General features: G+C 40.7%; 1 protein-coding gene across 2 annotated transcripts in view; it reads right to left on the bottom strand.

Annotated features, from left to right (window-relative positions):
• PANK1 (pantothenate kinase 1) overlaps positions 1-20,470 on the bottom strand; it is a 111,580-nt gene that overhangs the window by 81,340 nt on the left and 9,770 nt on the right. For both annotated transcript variants that reach the window (XM_018041475.1, XM_018041476.1), the window contains exon 3: positions 6,070-6,210. The gene's annotated coding sequence lies outside the window, so the exon portion shown is untranslated. The remainder of the gene's footprint in view (positions 1-6,069; positions 6,211-20,470) is intronic.

Genomic DNA, 20,470 nt, shown 5'->3' with positions numbered 1-20,470 from the left:
CAGGCAGTCCAGAGCTCAAGGGGCTGTAGGGCCACCGCCATGAGGGCCTCCCTCCGTTTCCTTGACACTCTCCCGGTTCAGTCTTCCCCTGTGTATCAGTTTTGTCTTTAGATTAGAGTCCTCACTGTGAATAAATGGCTTACGAGAGCAAACGCAGACGCACATTTCTTCATGTTCTGCAGGAGAAAAAGACCACCTTTCACCCACTGCACCACAGAAACCTTTCCCTTCAGGATGACTGAGGGGTCAGCTGAGGTTACAGGTTCCACTCCTCTGCCAATCACACTCCCCAAGGGAGCTGTGGCATGAATGACTGAAGCCTGAGTTCCTGAACCATTCAACGGCAAGGTGGCGGGATTACCACGAGTCAGGGGAAGCAAGACACACTCCCAAAGCCAGGAATGAGGTTCAGTTCCTTTGAGTACTGGGCCTCCTGAAGAAAAAGTGGATAACTGAACAAAAATCAGGGCTTTGTCAGGGAAAGGAATGGGAACAATTGACGTTGTTAAGTGAATTTCTACGCCCTGTGAATCAGGAGTGTTGGCCCAGTCTGACCTTCTACAAATAGGATGTTTCTTTGTATACCTTCTTCCTTTTTAAATGGATTATACTGCTATGGAAACTAATATGGAGTTTCCTCAAAATGGTAAAAACAGAACCATCACATGATCCAGCAATCGCACTGCTCGGTGTACATCCAAAGAAGCGGAATGCAGGATCTCAGAGAGATGTTTTCATACCCATGCTCCTGACACCACTGTTCACAGTAACCAAGAGGTAGAAGCAACAAAAATGTCCACCCCCAGATGAATGGCTAAACAAAATCCGGTTTACAGGAACATTATTATCTGTCCGTAAAAAAGAAGAAAATTCTATCACAAGCTATAGCATGGATGAACCTTGAGGACATTATGCTAAGTGAAATAAGCCAGTCACAAAAAGACAAATGTATGAATCGCAAATGGCCATCACATTGCGAATATTGTATGAATCGCAAATGACCATCACATTGCGGGTTGCGATGATGTTTCACAAATGTTAATAATTTTCTCTTCTATCACATTTCATCTAATTTAAAAGATCCTTTTCCTGCTTTATTTTAAAATTTTATTTACATTTCTTGCTCTATTTCATAATGTCTGAGCTGGGTTCACCTTAGAATGCATCTTCCAATTTTGTGGAAAATTGGTTACTTTATTATATATATATATATATATATAATAATTTAGAGGATAATTACTTTACAATATTGAGATGGTTTTTGTCATACATCAGCAAGAATTAGCATTAGGTATACATATGTCCTCTCCCTCTTGAACCTTGCTCCCACCCCTTAGGTTGTTATAGAACACTAGCTTTGGGTTCCCTGCATCATACATGGAACTCCCACTGGCTATCTATTTTACATATGGTAATGTACATGCAGATATGTATTCTGTGGCATCCAGAAACCCTTAGCCACATTTGAGAGGAAAGGTATGGAACCCAGAGGAATGGGTTCTCTGGAAGACAATCTCTCTAGTTAAGTGAATTGTAATATAGTCACACACATGATAGACTGTTAGCCATTAAAAAGCCTTATGAAGAGTATAATTTTTAAATGGGGGAATTCTTATTTTACGATAATAAGTAAAAAAGACAAAAGAGAAGTCAACGCTGACTACAAAAGAAAGAAGTAACAAGAACAGTATTGGGAATTGGAAACAGATGTATAAGAAAATAGCCCAAAAGAAACTGATGGAAATGTTAACAGTGGTAGTCTTTGGGTGGTAGATTTCCAGGACAGTTTTTCTTTGAACTTTCAATTTTCTTGTTTTTTTTTCCCCTCCTAATTTAGGACGCATGTAGGATGTTTAGTAAGGAAAAAGTGAACTGGGATAAACATAAAAATTGTGTCTCTAAGGGACTCACTTATAAAAACATAAACATTATTACCACTATTCTGGCTGTTCAGAGAAATCACACTATCACCCACACCCCCGCTTTTTTATTTTTAATGTGTTTTCGACAGCTGAGGTCAACATAAAACTACTACTGTAAACATAAAAATAACGAAAGGTCCAAAACTAGGTGGCTCAGTCTTTTCTGTGATTTAACTTCTTGGCCATTTAAAGTTTTATCTCTGAGTAACAACAAACTATTCCTATTAGCATTGAAAGTAAATTAATTCAGAACAAAATGCAATTCTTGGTTGTCCAAAAAAGGATTAAAAGTCTTCCATACAAAAATAGAAAAATTGTTCACAGGGATATAATTTGAAAGTCTGAAAGCAGCACATTTATGTGTAAAAAGGTCATTTTGTTTTAATTCTCCCTTATGTAACTCACATACTAAAATTTAAGGAGCCTGAGTTTCTTCCATGTAAGTGCTCTTTAATAGTGTTGCCATGCTGTTTCTTCTAAGTACAGCTTTACATAAGCATCCCCATGTGGAAATTCCAAGGTCAGAATAATTTAGATTCTCTCCTGGGGACACACTGTGTTTGTCTCATGTAAGATGACGGAATGTCCCTCTAGTGAGATGGCTCTGGGTTCCGACAGCAGACTCTGCTAAGACTCAAGTCCCTGGATGTGGTCCAGCCATGATCTCCGTCAGTGTGGTCACAGGGCCGCTCTGAGCTGGCATTTGCAGCTGCCGCTCCCCCTGTCCCGAGCACCTGCCCTGCAGAGATTGGAATTTGGTCCATCCAGGCATGTTCTAGTCAGCTGCTGTTGGTCTGCATCTTACTACTGTAGGGCTTTGGGTTAATCGGTAACTTACTTTTTGTGGCAGGAAAACTTATTGAGAATCAGTTTTTTTTACATTCTCCAGACCCTGTGCTCACCATCCCCTTTCTCAGCAGAAGACTCGTGGTATTTTCCTGCCTTGGGGTTTTTTGCACAAGGAAAGACTTTGCCATGGACCACTTTTTGCTTTGTTAAAGTTCAAACTCGGCCAGCTTCTTCCATGCATTCTTAGAAAGGGAGGAGAAAGGGAGACTCTTTGAGGGAAGCAAGAAGGAAGAGACAAACGTACCTGTCACTAAAAAAGGGGAGGCCTGGGAAGGAGAGGAGCCCAGAGATTTGAGTAGCTAGAGGAGGATGCTAGTGCCCAGAGAGGAAAGGTGTGTGGTGAGGTGTACCTTGACCTACCCCAGCCCCTCAAAGATCCTTGACATTGCAGGTCACACAGAAGACATGGCAGGTCTCGTTTCAGAGGACATTTCCTAGTACAGAAAATGGGCACCCAGCAGGTAATCCTGCAGTTGGATAAGAAAGGACAGGAGCAAGCCCCTCCATGCTTTAGAACACTGGGCAAGAACTGGAATCCTGAGTCAGGTCCCATGAAGGAAGCCCTCAAATGGCTGAGATGTCATTTCTTGCCATTCCAGTGGAGCCATGTTAGGAGTTAGATTTAATTAAATTTTAGAGAATAAAATAACTGGACATTTCTTACTCATTTGAATTTGTGTATATTTCTGCTTTGGCTGTTTGAACCTCTATTTCTTCATCATATCCTGGAGATCAAACACTTGCCTCATAGCATCACTGTAAGGATTAAGTTAGGGTAAGATGGGGAAGGCAGTTGGCCATACTCACTAGGTGGTTGGTTGCTGTTGATTCTCTAAAAAAATATTTTTTTCCTTCTCTTCAAGCTGGGACTGCCAGAATGAATGGCAGAAGCTGGTATCTGGACCTATGGAAGGCTTTGGGTTAGGGAAGGCAGAGGAGCAATGATTTTAAAAGTAATAATAATGATTGCTAATTTTTTGGGGGGTCTATTAACTGGGGACTTTTTAATATTGAGGTTTAAGTTGATTTGGGGTTTCCAGGTTGCTCAGTCGTAAAGAATCTGCCTGTCAATGCAGGAGAGGCAGGAGACTCAAGTTTGATCCCTGCAGCAGGAAGATTCCCTGGAGAAGGATATGGCAATCCACTCCAGTAACTTTGCCTGGGAAATCCCATGGACAGAGGAGCTGTCAGGCTACAGTTCGTAGGGCCACAGAGTCAGACACGACTGGGAACACACGCAAGTGCACATAAGTTGATTTACAATAATTTCTTTCAGGTATACAGTACCTGAATTCACAATTTTAAATTCACGATTAAATATTCACAATTTCAAAAGATTATGATCCATTTATACTTATTATAAAACATTGGCTCTATTCCCTGTGCTGTATAATATGCCCTAGTAGCTCCTTTCATGTATACTAGTTTACATCTCTCAGTTCTCTCTTAGTAGCCTAACCCTGTTCTCTATAACTGTGAGTCTTTTGTTGTTGTTGTTGTTATATTCACTAGTCTCATTTTTCAGATTCCACATAGAAGAACTAATATAAAATACCTGTCTTTCTCTGTCTGACTTATCTCACTAAGCCTAATGCCATTCAGGCCCATCTGCATGGTTGCAAATGGCAAAACTTCATTCTCTTTTAGGGTTGAGTAGTATTCCATTCTATCCACATACTGTATCCTTTTATTCATAATGATAGGCAGTATTTATTAAGAACCTGTAATGGATCAGACATTCCTGGACTATAAATCTTGTCAGAGGTTTTTCATCTGTTCTGTTCTCAGATTCCATGGAGGGTCTCAGGAGCTGCAGTGAAGGGTCAAAAGGAAACCAATGAGTTCACATACAGGGCTGACTCCTTGGTTTCAACTAGATCAGTTTTGCATTTACCTGCCTAATACATTGATCCTCTACATGAGATTTTGTTTGAAAAGTAGTAGGTCTTTTGAAAATGTTGGAAAACTTCTACAGAAATAATGGATCAAGAGGGCAATCCAAACAAAAACATGCTTATCCAACCTTCCTCCTCTGATCTAAACCCTAAAACTAACCTAAAGGATATATATCTACTTATATAGATTCTATACGTCTTTAGATATATAGATATTTGAAGATCCCGTTGACTTGCAAGAAGATTTTCTCTAAATGGGTCAAACATTCTGCAAGAACTGCAGAAACACAGAAAGTAGAACTGCGGTAACATTGAAAAGGCACCCACTGTCCCACATTAAAGAAGAGGGCACCTATAAATTGTGAGTCAGGCTTCAGTACTGCTCCAATACTTAACAGTTTCCAGTAGTTAGGGAAAGGAGATACACGGTCAGGAGGCAGTCCCAAACCAACATTTAGGGTGATTCTGGTAGCATCCCAGCGGCAGGGACAATCAGGCAGTTCCTCTTTCCTTCCTTCCACCTGTGCTATGCAACAAACAGCCAAAGTAATTCCAATGGGACCTCTTGGGGATTATAAGCAGAGTAATAACCGAGAGATGTGTGTACCCCAGAAGAAGTGGGAGTTCCCATGCTCAGAAGACCAGCTACTGACCCACTTGATCCGGTGGTATGTCCTTCCTCTATAACCACAGGAAGCAGAAACAACGAACTCCAACTCAAACATTTACGCAAGGCTAAGAGACAACTGAGAATGCAAACGGATCAACAACTGAGAATCACCAAATATGTGAAGAAAAACAGAGAGGCATCCCAGAAGGAAAGAATGGAGGGAATGAAGGGAAAGAAATATTAAAAAACCAACAGAACAAAATAGCTCATTGTCAATGAAAGACATGACACCTCCAATAAAAAGAGCCCATCAGTGCTGCTTAAAATGAACAGAAAAACAAAACAAAACCCAGATCACATCCAGACACTTGGTAACATTTCAGAAAACTAAGGATAGATGACAATTTAAAAATTATCCCTAAGTGAAGAAATTAACAGCTAAAGTAAAGCATATTACTTGGGAGAAGGAGACCATCATCTATTATTATAATTTTACAAAAATTATAGAAAACCCTGGCGTCACATGGGAATAAAGTCCAAAAACAAAATCACACAAGGCCAGTTCCCAGGGTCTGGCTCACAATACCAACTCTAGTGTCATCTAGGGCTAGTTGTTCATCTGGCTTATATACCAGTGGGGTGCACTTTTAATCACGAGCTGGGCTGAGATTTCCATAACAGCAGTTAACTCCAGGCGTCTTCCCATTGGCTCACACCTATTTCAGTGACTATTTTTGAGACTGATGTGGGTACCACTGAGGACACAGGGCCCACCCCTCACATCCCTACTTACCAAAACGGAGTTGCTGCTGTTTTTCTCTCCATGGAGACTCTCCTTCTCTTCCATGCCATGCCTTTCCTGCACGACATCAGCTCGTCCCAATCCAAGAACAGTGCTGAGTGGAGAATGGGAACCAATCTCCAGTCAGGTTACCTGTGAGTCCACACGAAGGTGAAGGTTATTATACCTTATAAGAGCAGCTTGCAGAGAGGCAGGGCATGAGATAATGGGAAATGAGAGGGACCATTCAAAGATGCTTACTCCTTGGAAGAAAAGTTATGACCAACCTAGATAGCATATTCAAAAGCAGAGACATTACTTTGCCGACTAAGGTCCGTCTAGTCCAGGCTATGGTTTTTCCAGTAGTCATGTATGGATGTGAGAGTTGGACTGTGAAGAAGGCTGAGTGCTGAAGAGTTGATGCTTTTGAACTGCGGTTTTGGAGAAGACTCTTGAGAGTCCCTTGGACTGCAAGGAGATCCAACCAGTCCATTCTGAAGGAGATCAACCCTGGGATTTCTTTGGAAGAAATGATGCTAAAGCTGAAACTCCAGCACATTGGAAAAGACTCTGATGCTGGGAGGGATTGGAGGCAAGAGGAGAAGGGGACGACAGAGGATGAGATGGCTGGATGGCATCACTGACTCGATGGACGTGAGTCTGAGTGAACTCCGGGAGATGGTGATGGACAGGCAGGTGGTCGCAAAGAGTCGGACACAACTGAGCAACTGAACTGAACTGATTCTGATGGGGAAGCGGTGAGGACATCAGAGAAAGGAAGGCTGGTCTGGCAGAGGGGCTGCAGCAGTGTTCCCCCAGGGCTAGGGAGTAGAGGTCCTGAAGTAAAGAGGATAAGCAGAATGCAGTGTAGAAAAGCAGATTTTGTCAGATCAAATAGGACTGATATGGGAAAATACAAGATAGTGTTAACTAAAAATAATCTGGATAAAAGAACCTGTGAACACAGTTTGATCCCTGAAGGTGTGAGGGTGTGTTTTCTTTAAATCTGTTATATGCCTGCTACAGTACATGCTGAGGGCACTGCAGACAAAGAGGAATGAATGGAAATGCTTTTGAACTGTGGTGTTGGAGAAGACTCTTGAGAGTCCCTTGGACTGCAAGGAGATCCAACCAGTCCATTCTGAAGGAGATCAACCCTGGGATTTCATTGGAAGGAATGATGCTAAAGCTGAAACTCCAGCACATTGGAAAAGACTCTGATGCTGGGAGGGATTGGGGGCAGGAGGAGAAGGGGACAACCGAGGATGAGATGGCTGGATGGCATCACTGACTCAATGGACGTGTCTGAGTGAACTCCGGGAGATGGTGATGGACAGGGAGGCCTGGCGTGCTGTGATTTATGGGGTCGCGAAGAGTCGCACGTGACTGAGCGACTGAACTAAACTGAAGGCTTATAGATCAGCACAGCTTTCAGAGTAAACAAAGGTTAAGAGTGATTATCACTGGCTGTAATATTGTTCTTTTAGTGTCGCTAAGTCATGTTCAACCCTTTTGCAACCCGGTAGACTGTAGCCCTCTAGGCTCCTCTGTCCATGGGATTTCCCCAGCAAGAATACTAGAGTAGGTTACCAGTTCCTTTTTCAGGGGATATTTCTGACCCAGTGATCAAACCTGCATCTCTTGCACTGGCAGGCGGATCCTTTACTGCTAAGCCACCTGGAAGCGGTTGTAAAACTAGGAGTGAGTTAATTTTCTTCCTTATAAGTCATGCTTTCCACAATAGCTATGCATGCCTTTCATGAGAGAAAAGCAATGAACCTTATATTTTAAATACACAAACACTACAGAAAAATGAAAACAAAGGAGACTAGGCTATAGAGAATCGATTCACAGTCATCAGGCTAACAATAGCTTTATTTCTAAAACACAATGCCAATTTTATTTATTTAGCCATGTCCAAGATCTTACAATAGCGGCCGGGGCTATACAGAGGGTTAGGATAAATCCTTGCTCACAAGGAAGATTAAATTATGGTTTATATGGTACTTACGGAAGAGGGAGCTGAAAGAATGGTTAACAGATAGGCATGTATTAATAATTGTATTTCTTTGATAAATAAAGTAAGGGCTAACGTGCAATGTAGCCTACTGTAGAATAACATTTTCTATTCTCTGATTTAGGAAATGCTTTTTAGATGAAAATTAGGGAGTTAACTCCTAGTACATACTATCAGCAGTATATTTCCAAAGCATCTATTAAGGTCATAAAATTTGAATAATGCTTATTATTACCTTTGCTGTCAACTTATTAACTTCAATGCCAAAAAGACCTTATCCAACATTTCACTCTTAAGAGCAGGGGAATGAAATAATAACAGTAATTACATTAAATGAGCGCTTACTATGTGCTAGGCATTTCATGGGGTCTTTACAACATATCTCTCAGGTAAGTATTACAGGTCTACAATCTCTTATCCAAAAGCCTGGGGAAGAATGTGTTTGGAAATTAGATTTTTGTTTCAATCTAAAAAGAAACTGGAATTCCGTGGAATATGGTACATACACTCCAGATTTTATAACACTACAAATGGGTGTGTAATGCATTACTATTTCTGCAAAGAAATATATGAAAATTCAAAGTGGACAAAAAAAAAGACCATAAAAAATATACCTTATTTATGTAAATAAATTGGCAAATTTGGGCTTGTGGGATCGTAGTTCCCCAACCAGGGATTGAAACTGTGTCCCCTGCAGTGGGAGACTCTAAACCACCAGACTGCGAAGGAAGTCCCAAGTTTCTTTCTTTCCTTGCTTATGATAAAGCTTATTTCTAGGAAAGGTCTTAGCAATATTTAAAATTTATACTGATGGAAACAAACCTGTAACACATGCAGCAAATATCACTCCTTGAAGAGATGATGCTGGTGTTACCATTGCCTGTGAAACCAGGCTGGAGCTGAACATCTGATGAGGAGCCAGAAATAGAATCCTCAAGTGATGAAGTGTTTCCAAACACAGAGAGACTTTCCTTTTTCAAGACTTTCCTCAGTGTTACTGGTCTCCCTAAACTCAGGCTTGTGTTTAAGCAGTTTCTGTTTTAAAAAAAAATTTATTTATTCACTGAGTTTTATTTTTGGCTGTGCTGAGTCTTTGTTGCTGCACAAGAACTTTCTCCAGCTGTGGCGAGCAGGGGCTACTCTCTAGATGTGCTGTGCAGGCTCCTCATTGTGGTGGTTTCTCTTGTGGAGCACGGGTTCTAGGCAAGCGGGCTTCACGAGTTGTGGCCGCATGAACTTAGTTGCCCCAAAGAAGATGGAATCTTCCCGGACTGGGGATCAAATTCATGCCCCTTGCACCAGCAGGTGGATTCTTAGCCACTGGACCACAGGGGAACTCCAGCAGTTTTTGTTTAAATGAGTCAACAGTCATCGTCTCTTGCTCACTGATAAACACACGCTGTTCAAGGCTAGCAATTAGGTGGCCACACATTTTCAGCCTCTGGTCTTTTGGAGACGTTTTTCACCTGTGCTTGTGATGTCACTGTCAGCACTATCTTTGCACTGATCTGTACTTAACACTCTCCCAGCAGTTTCCCCATGACTCAAAGAAAGCACATGGGGGCATCATCATGTGTTCGGCATCTCTTCAAAGTCTGCTTCTTTCAACTATATTTACACTTTCAGCTGATAAGTTTTTGGTAAAAGTAATGAGCTTTGCTATCATCTTTTAACCAGAGTCTCTAAATACTTCAAAATCTTTATCGGTCAGGTAATTTTCAAACGTCATGGTGGCCCAAAGTCTGTACCAAGTACTAGCTAGTGTTGATTTACTGATATCATTCTAAGCATTAACAGTTAGGTTGGTGGCTCAGAGGGTAAAGAATTGACTGCAATGTGGGAGACCTGAGTTTGATCCCTGGGTTGGGAAGATTCCCTGGAGAAGAAAATGGCAACCCGCTCCAGCATTCTTGCCCAGAGAATCCCACTGACAGAAGAGCCTGGTAGGCTACAGTCTATGGGATCGCAGAGTCGGACATTACTGAGTGACTAACACAAAGGGCATTCTCGAGACTAAATTCTTAAGAAAATCTTGGATTTTCAGGCTCCTGTTAACCAAAGCAAGAATACTACTTAAAAAAAGGAAAGAAGCATTTATATTTGTTCTTCAGGGAGCATAGAATTCCCTAGTCACAGGGTTATATCATGGATGTCACACTGGGGAGAAAGTAAGCACCATAAACATTATTTTTCACAAGAAGTTCAGGAGGAGGATGGGCAGAACAGTTGTCTAGGCACCGAAAAGCTTTGCAGTTGTCTTCCAGTCCAGCTTGCTTGCTGGCACAAAGTGCTAATGCAACCAATCCAAAAAGATTTCTCTTGTTACTGGTGCTTTCCTGTTTGCGTAATACTGCAAAGGTAAATTGTGTACACCTGTTTTTTTTTTTAATGTATTCATTTGGCTGCACTAGGTCTTAGTTTTAGCACGTGAGATCTAGTTCTCTGACCAGGGATCAAACTCGGGCCCCTTACACTGGAAGCCTAGAGTCGCAGCCGCTGGACCGCCAGGGGAGTCCGTGTGCACAACTTTTAAACACCTTGGATAGAGACTTTTCCCAATCACTGTCAGTTTTATCTTGTGTGTGTCTGTGGCCTAAGCACAACCAAGAACAGTCACCCTTTGCTTGGCTTCCTAGATATCTGTCAGTGCCTTTTTGTCTGCCATTGCTAAGGTGTGTCTAGGAAGGTAGTACCAGTACAGAGCTGTAAATGTGTTCAGGGCTAGGGTTTTCATCAGACATAATCTTGGCGAATTCATCAATAAAATTTCCAGTGGTCTCATGATCATCGGCAGCTTCTTCACCACAGATTTTAAGATACTTGATACCACGATGCTTTAAAAATTTTTACAGCCAGTCTTCTGAATATTCACACTCACAATGTTCAGTTCTTCCTGGTATAGCCTAGCTTGTTTTATGACAAGGCAGTCAGTGGCGTATCCTGACTTCTTTGTTGTTGAATCCATTCAGTTAACACACGGTCAAGATCCTTGTTTTTGGTCCTATGAAATGTTTTTCTATGTTTCACTAGCACTTGGTTATCACTGTCATCATAAAAATTTTAAGAACTTATCTTTCTGTCTGTACAAGTCATAAATGGTGATGGTTCCCACACCATATTCCTCAGTAAGGCATCTCACAGACATATCACCATCAAGCTTCTGCGGTAACTCCACTTTCTGAGCAACTGACAAAGAGAGATACATCCTTTTCTTCTGTTACCCAGAGGCAGGTCTTTAACTCTTTGGGTCATTTTCACAGTGCAATTAATCCTCAAGCCACCAAACGTTAGCAGAGAGGAGTCATGAGCGGTGATGGATATGATGGATACGAGTGCTGAGATACAACTAAGGCTGCACAGCTGAGGTTTGCTGCCAAATAATCCTGGTGCCAAACTAATAAAAATGCTTTTGGGTCTCAGACAGTACTGTTTTGGTTTTGCTTCGTCTGTTTTGGAATTGTGGAGTAGACTGCGGACCTGTATTTAAAATATCATTTTAATGGTGACAAGACTGAGGCTCAATTAGTAACTTGCTTTTCTATTTCTTTTCAGTCTCCTAAACTTTGGCCACTTTATTGGACAAAGAAATTTTTTTTTTTTTTGGTATTGTCTGCCAAGATGATTCGAGTTGGAATATTTTTCGCAAAGGAACCTAATACTCTTGGCTGTTTGACTGACACAGCCAATAGTTGACGCCTGTGCTGGGCAATGTGAAGATGCCTAGTCAAGAAGAGGCTGGATGTGCTCAATTTATAGACATTGAATATAGATGTTTCTTTTTGTTCCAAATGATCTGTTTGGTACTTAATCTGCCTAGATACTTATTGCCCCACAATGAGTAATCAGGATAAATGAGAGAAAACAGCTCATTTCAGATCTTTCTCAAATACTCCTACAAGTTTCCCATAAATATCCACTCATTTGAAAGGTTTTGTTTGTTTTTTTCTAATGATTCTCTAAATTATACATCCCAACTGTGACTCAGAATTATTGTTCATCAAGTTTCAGAATTAAAAACGTATTTTAGACATTTTGCTAAAATATTTCCTTTAACTTAGAAAGAATTCATTAGAATTTTGAATGCCTTTTAAGAGTCTGTGGTTAGCGTCCTACATCAAATATCATTTTATGAGTTCTTTGTGGAGGACCAGCCTTTCTCCCTTAGTCTCCTCATCCCCATATTTGTGTAGATCTTCATGAAACATCTATAATGAACTGGAGATTGTTGATTCAGGCCTAAATCTTTTTCTCTTTTCCCATTACGTGCGTGTACAGTCCTTAGGACTGAGGGGTTTATGAACCTATGTAAAGCACAGTTCCTGTAATCCCTGAAGTTTAAAATCTAGTAAATAAAATGAGAAATGTATAATGTATAAATGTATAATGTAAAATCCAATGAAAATTCTCTTCCTCAGGAGAAGAAGGGATCACATTTGTTACAATCTATACCACACTTATGTTATTTTTTTACATTGGTCTCTCCTGTAAGACTGCAATAATAACTACCATTTATTGGTCCCTTCTGTACCCAAAAGAAGCTGGCTTTTAAAAAGCAGCAGACTCAGGAATGTCCATTGACCTTGCTTAGTGTCACAAACTTCTAAGTGACAGAATCTGGAATTGACTCTACTACTTGACTATAATGGCAACCCACTCCAGTACTCTTGCCTGGAGAATCCCATGGAGGGAGGAGCCTGGTAGGCTACAGTCTGTGGGGTCGCAAAGAATCGGACACGACTGAGTGACTTCACTTCACTTGACTATAAAGTTCTATTTATTTTTCACTGTAACTTAAACAACACTCTTTCCTTTGCCTTCAGCATATATTCTGTGTTCCCACCTGTCTCTTCACTACAGTCCATTCTCCTGCTTTAGAAAAGAAAGGCATACCCTAACTTATCTGGAATCTTATGGTGTATTATCTCAATAAGTAAAAACCTCCTGGTTGCCCAACAAAAGGACAATTCAAACGATTGGGAGATGTCACTGGAGACCCAATGGTTAAGACTTTGTCTTTCAATGCAAGTGGTGCAGGTTTGATCAGGGAACTAAGATCCCATACGCTTTGTGGCCAAAAGACTGAAACATAAAACAGAAGCAATATTGTAACAAATTCAATAAATACTTTAAAAATGGTCCATATTAGAAAAAAATCTTAAAAAAATGATTGGGGAAGGCTCCTTGAATAATTAATCAAGGCACATAAAATCCTGCCTAACATTTGTCTTTCTTATACATATTTCTGTTAAAGAGAAAAATGTTGCTTTAGAACCAGCATATTTTGGCCAGTGTTGGGATGCTGCTGCTGCTAAGTCGCTTCAGTCGTGTCCGACTCTGTGCGACCCCATGGACTGCAGCCTACCAGGCTTCTCCATCCATGGGATTTGCCAGGCAAGAGTGGAGTGGGTTGCCATAGTCCACTTCTTTGGACTAGAATCAAAGAATGCAGTGCCCTTGAAAGTACCATGATAGTAAAGGAAAGACAGCTTAGATTTTTTTTTTTTAAGGAAAGCAATTCTTTTCAGCTATATAAAGAATACTCATCTTGGCACTTGTCATTAGCTAGAAAAAATTATAAGATTTTTCTCAGGTTAGTTGTCTATCATCCAATAAGGGAGTTAAATCCTATTTTATCAAATCAGATCATGAGATATTTATCCTGATTAAATTCCATTCCCATTTTTAATATTTATTTGATTGTGCCAGGTCTCAGGTGTGGCTTATAGGAGCTTTAGTTGTGGCCCATGGGACCTAGTTCCGTGACCAGGGATTGAACTTGGGCCTCCTGCATTAGGAATGCAGGGTCTTAGCCACTGCACAGGACAACCAGGGAAGTCCCCCATTCCCATTTTATTTCATCTTTTGAGTTATTTACTATTTATTATCCCCTAATAGCTTCCCAGGTGGCTCAATGGTAAAGAATCTGCCTGCCAACGCAGGAGACACAGGAGATGTGGGTTTGAGCCCTGGGTTGGTAATTACGATCCCCTGGAGTAGGAAACAGCAACCCTAATAACAACACCTCCTAATAACAATAAGTGAATATGCTAGATGCTGGGCCAATTAGGTTATTAGCTGTGTGACAGAGAGTGGTTGTGTGCTCATCAACTGGGCTTCTTCCTGGGTGTGTTAGAAAACCACATTTCCCACTCTGCCCTGCAGTTAGACTGGGACCACATGCCTAGGTTCCTATCCCAGGAACATGAGCAGAAGCAATCGACACCACTTTCTAGGCCTAGTTATAAACTCTCTGGGCACCATTAGTCAAGCTCTCTCCTCCCTTTCTGCTGGGCTCACGGAGGTCAAAACTGCAGATTACCAGATGAAAGGAACCAAGCCACTGTTCTGAGGACAGCTGTACATGAGTCACCCTACTGTCACTGGGGCTATGATATGAATGACAAATAGTGTGGAGCTATAATAGCATCTAGCTTTAATTACCCTGATTAATATAAACAATGTATACTTTTATTATGGAAAAGTAAGTGGTAACCCACTCCAATATTGTTGCCTGGGAAATCCTGTAGACAGAGGAGCCTGGCAGGTTACAGACCATGGGAATGCCGAAGAGCTGGACACAACTTAGCGACTAAACAACTACTTACTTTTATTAAGCATACCAGATTTCGAATCAAGATTCCTAAAGAATATAACACCTGTTCTCATAGGTCTTGATTAATATGTAACTTCTACTCTTAGCTGGATATGCCACTGCATTATTGTAAATTAAAATATGAAAAATCTATTGCTTTAAGTAATGTAAAATTACTTATATGAGAGCTATAACATTGGAATCTTGACAGCTCATATAATTACATTATACAACATGGATTCTGTAACTTCTCAGTGACTTTGATACTGTTCCTTAAAAGAAATATTAGCATATCTGAACTGAAAAATATAATCGGACTTTTTCTGACAGAAAATAAGTCATATTCTAGTGATTAGTTTTCCAAATGAGGACTGGCTTTGTTAACTGGGTCATATGGCTTTGTCATTTGTGGTCTGGTTGACCATAAGATAGGGGTACTTTCCATATATTCACTGAATCAAAGCTTTAAGTTTTGACATAACTATATTCAAAATATGATAAAAGAAGTTTATAAAAAACACTTTACTATTATCAGTTCAGTCTAGTCACTCAGTCGTGTCCGACTCTTTGCGACCCCATGAATCGCAGCACGCCAGGCCTCCCTGTCCATCACCATCTCCTGGAGTTCACTCAAACTCATGTCCATCGAGTCGGTGATGCCATCCAGCCATCTCATCCTCTGTCATCCCCTTCTCCTCCTGCCCCCAATCCCTCCCAGCATCAGAGTCTTTTCCAATGGGTCAACTCTGCGCATGAAGTAGCCAAAGTACTGGAGTTTCAGCTTTAGCATCATTCCTTCCAAAGAATTCCCAGGGCTGATCTCCTTCAGAATGGACTGGTTGGATCTCCTTGCAGTCCATGGGACTCTCAAGAGTCTTCTCCAACACCACAGTCCAAAAGCATCAATTCTTCAGCACTTAACTTTCTTCACAGTCCAACTCTCACATCCATACATGACCACTGGAAAAACCAGAGCCTTGACTAGACGGACCTTTGTTGGCAAAGTAATGTCTCTGCTTTTGAATATGCTATCTAGGTTGGTCATAACTTTTCTTACAAGGAGTAAGCGTCTTCTAATTTCATGGCTGCAATCACCATCTGCAGTGATTTTGGAGCCCAGAAAAATAAAGTCTGACAGTGTTTCCACTGTTTCCCCATCTATTTCCCTTGAAGTGACGGGACCAGATGCCATGATCTTTGTTTTCTGAATGCTTACTATCATAAATAACTGAAATTAGTATCTCCAATTTTGACTGAGTATAGTGGTTTAAATGAAACACTGCTGAGTGAAAGAATAAAAGGTATAATTAACATTTACTTGATAATCTGTGATAATAGCATTTTTGGTACATTTCAGAGACTGAGACTCTTAATATCTGTCTAATAAAACCTTTTATAAGTGAGATGGTTTCTAATTTATAGCTTTCAATAAAACTAAAAAGAGGACCTAATTCAATTATTAGCTAATAAAACTTTTAAGTAATTTTGGATAATAAATCACTTATTTTTGACATCTAAATTGAAAGAAGTTAAAAGAATTGGGTGACACTGCCATAATTTCGATTATTATATTATTACTGTGAAAAAGATACCCCTTGGGAGAAGGGAATGGCAAACCACTTCAGTATTCTTGCCTTGAGAACCCCATGAACAGTATGAAAAGGCAAAATGGTAGGATACTGAAAGAGGAACACCCCAGGTCAGTAGGTGCCCAATATGCTACTGGAGATCAGTGGAGAAATAACTCCAGAAAGAATGAAGGGATGGAGCCAAAGAAAAAACAATACACAGCTGTGGATGGGACTGGTGATAGAAGCAAGATCCGATGAGGTAAAGAGCACTATTGCATAGGAACCTGGAATGTCAGGTCCATGAATCAAGGCAAACTGGAAGTGGTCAAACAGGAGATGGTAAGAGTGAACGTCGACTTTCTAGGAATCAGCGAACTAAAATGGACTGGAATGGGTGAATTTAACTCAGATGACCATTATATCTACTACTGTGGGCAGGAATCCCTCTGAAGAAATGGAGTAGCCATCATGATCAACAGAAGAGTCCGAAATGCAGTACTTGGATGCAATCTCAAAAATGACAGAATGATCTCTGTTCGTTTCCAAGGCAAACCATTCAATATCACAGTAATCTAAGTCTATGCCCCAACAAGTAACGCTGAAGAAGCTGAAGTTGAACGGTTCTATGAAGACCTACAAGACCTTTTAGAACTAACACCCAAAAAAGATGTCCTTTTCATTATAGGGGACTGGAATGCCAAAGTAGGAAGTCAAGAAACTCCTGGAGTAACAGGCAAATTTGGCCTTGGAATGTGGAATGAAGCAGGGCAAAGACTAATAGAGTTTTGCTAAGAAAATGCACTGGTCATAGCAAACACCCTCTTCCAACAACACAAGAGAAGACTCTACACATGGACATCACCAGATGGTCAACACCGAAATCAGATTGATTATATTCTTTGTGGCCAAAGATGGAGAAGCTCTATACAGTCAGCAAAAACAAGACGAGGAGCTGACTGTTGCTCAGATCATGAACTCCTTATTACCAAATTCAGACTGAAATTGAAGAAAGCAGGGAAAACCGCTAGATCATTCAGGTATGACCTAAATCAAATCCCTTATGATTATACAGTAGAAGTGAGAAATTGATTTAAGGGCCTAGATCTGATAGATAGTGTGCCTGATGAACTATGGAATGAGGTTTGTGACATTGTACAGAAGACAGGGATCAAGACCATCCCCCATTGAAAAGAAATGCGAAAAAGCAAAATGGCTGTCTGGGGAGGCCTTACAAATAGCTGTGAAAAGAAGGGAAGCGAAAAGCCAAGGAGAAAAGGAAAGATATAAGCATCTGAATGCAGAGTTCCAAAGAATAGCAAGAAGAGATAAGAAAGCTTTCTTCAGCGATCAATGCAAAGAAATAGAGGAAAACAACAGAATGGGAAAGACTAGAGATTTCTTCAAGAAAATTAGAGATACCAAGGGAACATTTCATGCAAAGATAGGCTCGATAGAGGACAGAAATGGTATGGACCTAACAGAAGCAGAAGATATTAAGAGATGGCAAGAACACACAGAAGAACTGTACAAAAAAGATCTTCACGGCCAAGATAATCACGATGGTGTGATCACTCATCTAGAGCCAGACATCCTGGAATGTGAAGTCAAGTGGGTCTTAGAAAGCATCACCACAAACAAAGCTAGTGGAGGTGATGGAATTCCAGTAGAGCTATTTCAAATCCTGAAAGATGATGCTGTGAAAGTGCTGCACTCAATATGCCAACAAATTTGGAAAACTCAGCAGTGGCCACAGGACTGGAAAAGGTCAGTTTTCATTCCAATCCCAAAGAAAGGCAATGCCAAAGAGTGCTCAAACTACCACACAATTGCACTCATCTCACACGCTAGTAAACCAATGCTCAAAATTCTTCAAGTGAGGCTTCAGCAGTACGTGAACCATGAACTCCCTGATGTTCAAGCTGGTTTTAGAAAAGGCAGAGGAACCAGAGATCAAATTGCCAACATCCACTGGATCATGGAAAAAGCAAGAGAGTTCCAGAAAAACATCTATTTCTGCTTTACTGACTATGCCAAAGCCTTTGACTATGTGGATCACAATAACTGTGGACAATTCTGAAAGAGATGGGAATACCAGACCACCTGACCTGCCTCTTGAGAAATCTGTATGCAGGTCAGGAAGCAACAGTTAGGACTGGACATGGAACAACAGACTGGTTCCAAATAGGAAAAGGAGTATGTCAAGGCTGTATATTGTCACCCTGCTTATTTAACTTATATGCAGAGTACATCATGAGAAACGCTGGGCTGGAAGAAACACAAGCTGGAATCAAGATTGCCAGGAGAAATATCAATCACCTCAGATATGCAGATGACACCACCCTTATGGCAGAAAGTGAAGAGGAACTAAAAAGTCTCTTGATGAAAGTGAAAGAGGAGAGTGAAAAAGTTGGCTTAAAGCTCAACATTCAGAAAATGAAGATTATGGCATCCGGTCCCATCACTTCATGGGAAATAGAGGGGAAACAGTGGAAACAGTGTCAGACTTTATTTTTTGGGGCTCCAAAATCACTGCAGATGGTGACTGCAGCCATGAAATTAAAAGACGCCTGCTCCTTGGAAGAAAAGTTATGACCAATCTAGACAGTATATTCAAAAGCAGAGACATGACTTTGCCGACTAAGGTCTGTCTAGTCAAGGCTATGGTTTTTCCTGTGGTCATGTATGGATGTGAGAGTTGGACTGTGAAGAAGGGTGAGCGCCAAATAATTGATGCTTTTGAACTGTGGTGTTGGAGAAGACTCTTGAGAGTCCCTTGGACTGCAAGGAGATCCAACCAGTCCATTCTGAAGGAGATCAGCCCTGGGTGTTCTTTGGAAGGAATGATGCTAAAGCTGAAACTCCAGTACTTTGGACACTTCATGCAAAGAGTTGACTCATTGGAAAAGACTCTGATGCTGGGAGGGATTGAGGGCAGGAGGAGAAGGGGACGACAGAAGATGAGATGGCCGGATCACTGACTCGATGGATGTGAGTCTGAGTGAACTCCGGGATTTGGTGATGGACAGGAAAATCCCATGGACGGAGGAGCCTCGTAGGCTGCAATCCACGGGGTCGCACAGAGTTGGACACGACTGAAGTGACTTAGCAGCAGCAGCAGCAGGGAGGCCTTGCGTGCTGTGATTCATGGGTCGCAAAGAGTCGGACACGAATGAGCGACTGAACTGAACTGAACTGATTGTGAAAAACAGCTAGAGAATAGAAGTGGTACTCTGTCCTATTTTTAGAAATAATGTTCTTCCATGAGTATCTGAACTAATGATAAATCCCCATTAATTAAGATTTGCCACACTGCATGGCATGCAGGATCTTAGTTCCCTGACCAGGAATTGAACCCTTGAACTCTATACTGGAAACACAGAGTCTTAACCCACTGGACCACCAGGAAAGTTCCCCCACTAACTTCAATAAAATGTACATGCCTGCAAGTTTCTACTTAGGTGCTTGGCAGTTATAAAAAATATTTAATATATTTTTAAAGTACTTGTATAACAATAATAATCTTAACTATAGAGTTTTTTTTTTAACTTGGAACTAAAAAAATTAAAATCTGTATCTGTTTTTGTTTGAAGCACATGATAAGGTGATCAATGAAAGTGTTTGTAGCACAAACACTCTGTATTAGGGTAAAAAAACTTGCATTAGGGTGAAATACTGGGGGAAATGGAATGAAAAGGAGCTCAGGAAGTAAAAAGAACAATGCTCATCTTCTGACTGCTAAAGAAGAGTTCATGTATTTTTAAAATATGTGTGCCAGTGTCAAAGTTGCTAACATGAGATCATACTATTCTAATTATTTGTAGCTTGATACTTTTCGTTGTGTATCTATTTTTAAAAAATTGGTTAGGTTCTTATAATTTATGTTCATATTCTGGCTCTGCCACTGCCTATGATGAATGCTTGGGCATGCTGCTTAACTTTTCAGAGCCTTGGTTTTTTTCCCTATAAAATGAGAAAGTTGAATCAGATCACTTGCATGTCCCATTATGTCTCTAACATTCTATAACTCTGTGACTAAAGACTCAGAATTATTCCTTTAGATGACTGAAAACAAAAACTACCCAAACAGGTGTTTCCTTTTTCCCCCTTCTTTTTCATTTTTCTTTTTCCCTCCCAACATCACTAAGGCCCTGTTGGCATAGAGCAAAGATTGTGTGTTCTGAGGGAGTTACTAAAATTGGTCTCATTATGTTCCAATTAATTACAGTGAATTCA

The sequence above is a fragment of the Capra hircus genome, chromosome 26 (assembly GCF_001704415.2).
Source record: "Capra hircus breed San Clemente chromosome 26, ASM170441v1, whole genome shotgun sequence".
Lineage (NCBI taxonomy): Eukaryota > Metazoa > Chordata > Mammalia > Artiodactyla > Bovidae > Capra > Capra hircus.
Note: the sequence above shows the minus strand (reverse complement) of the source record. Positions and strands in the feature narration are given on the sequence as shown.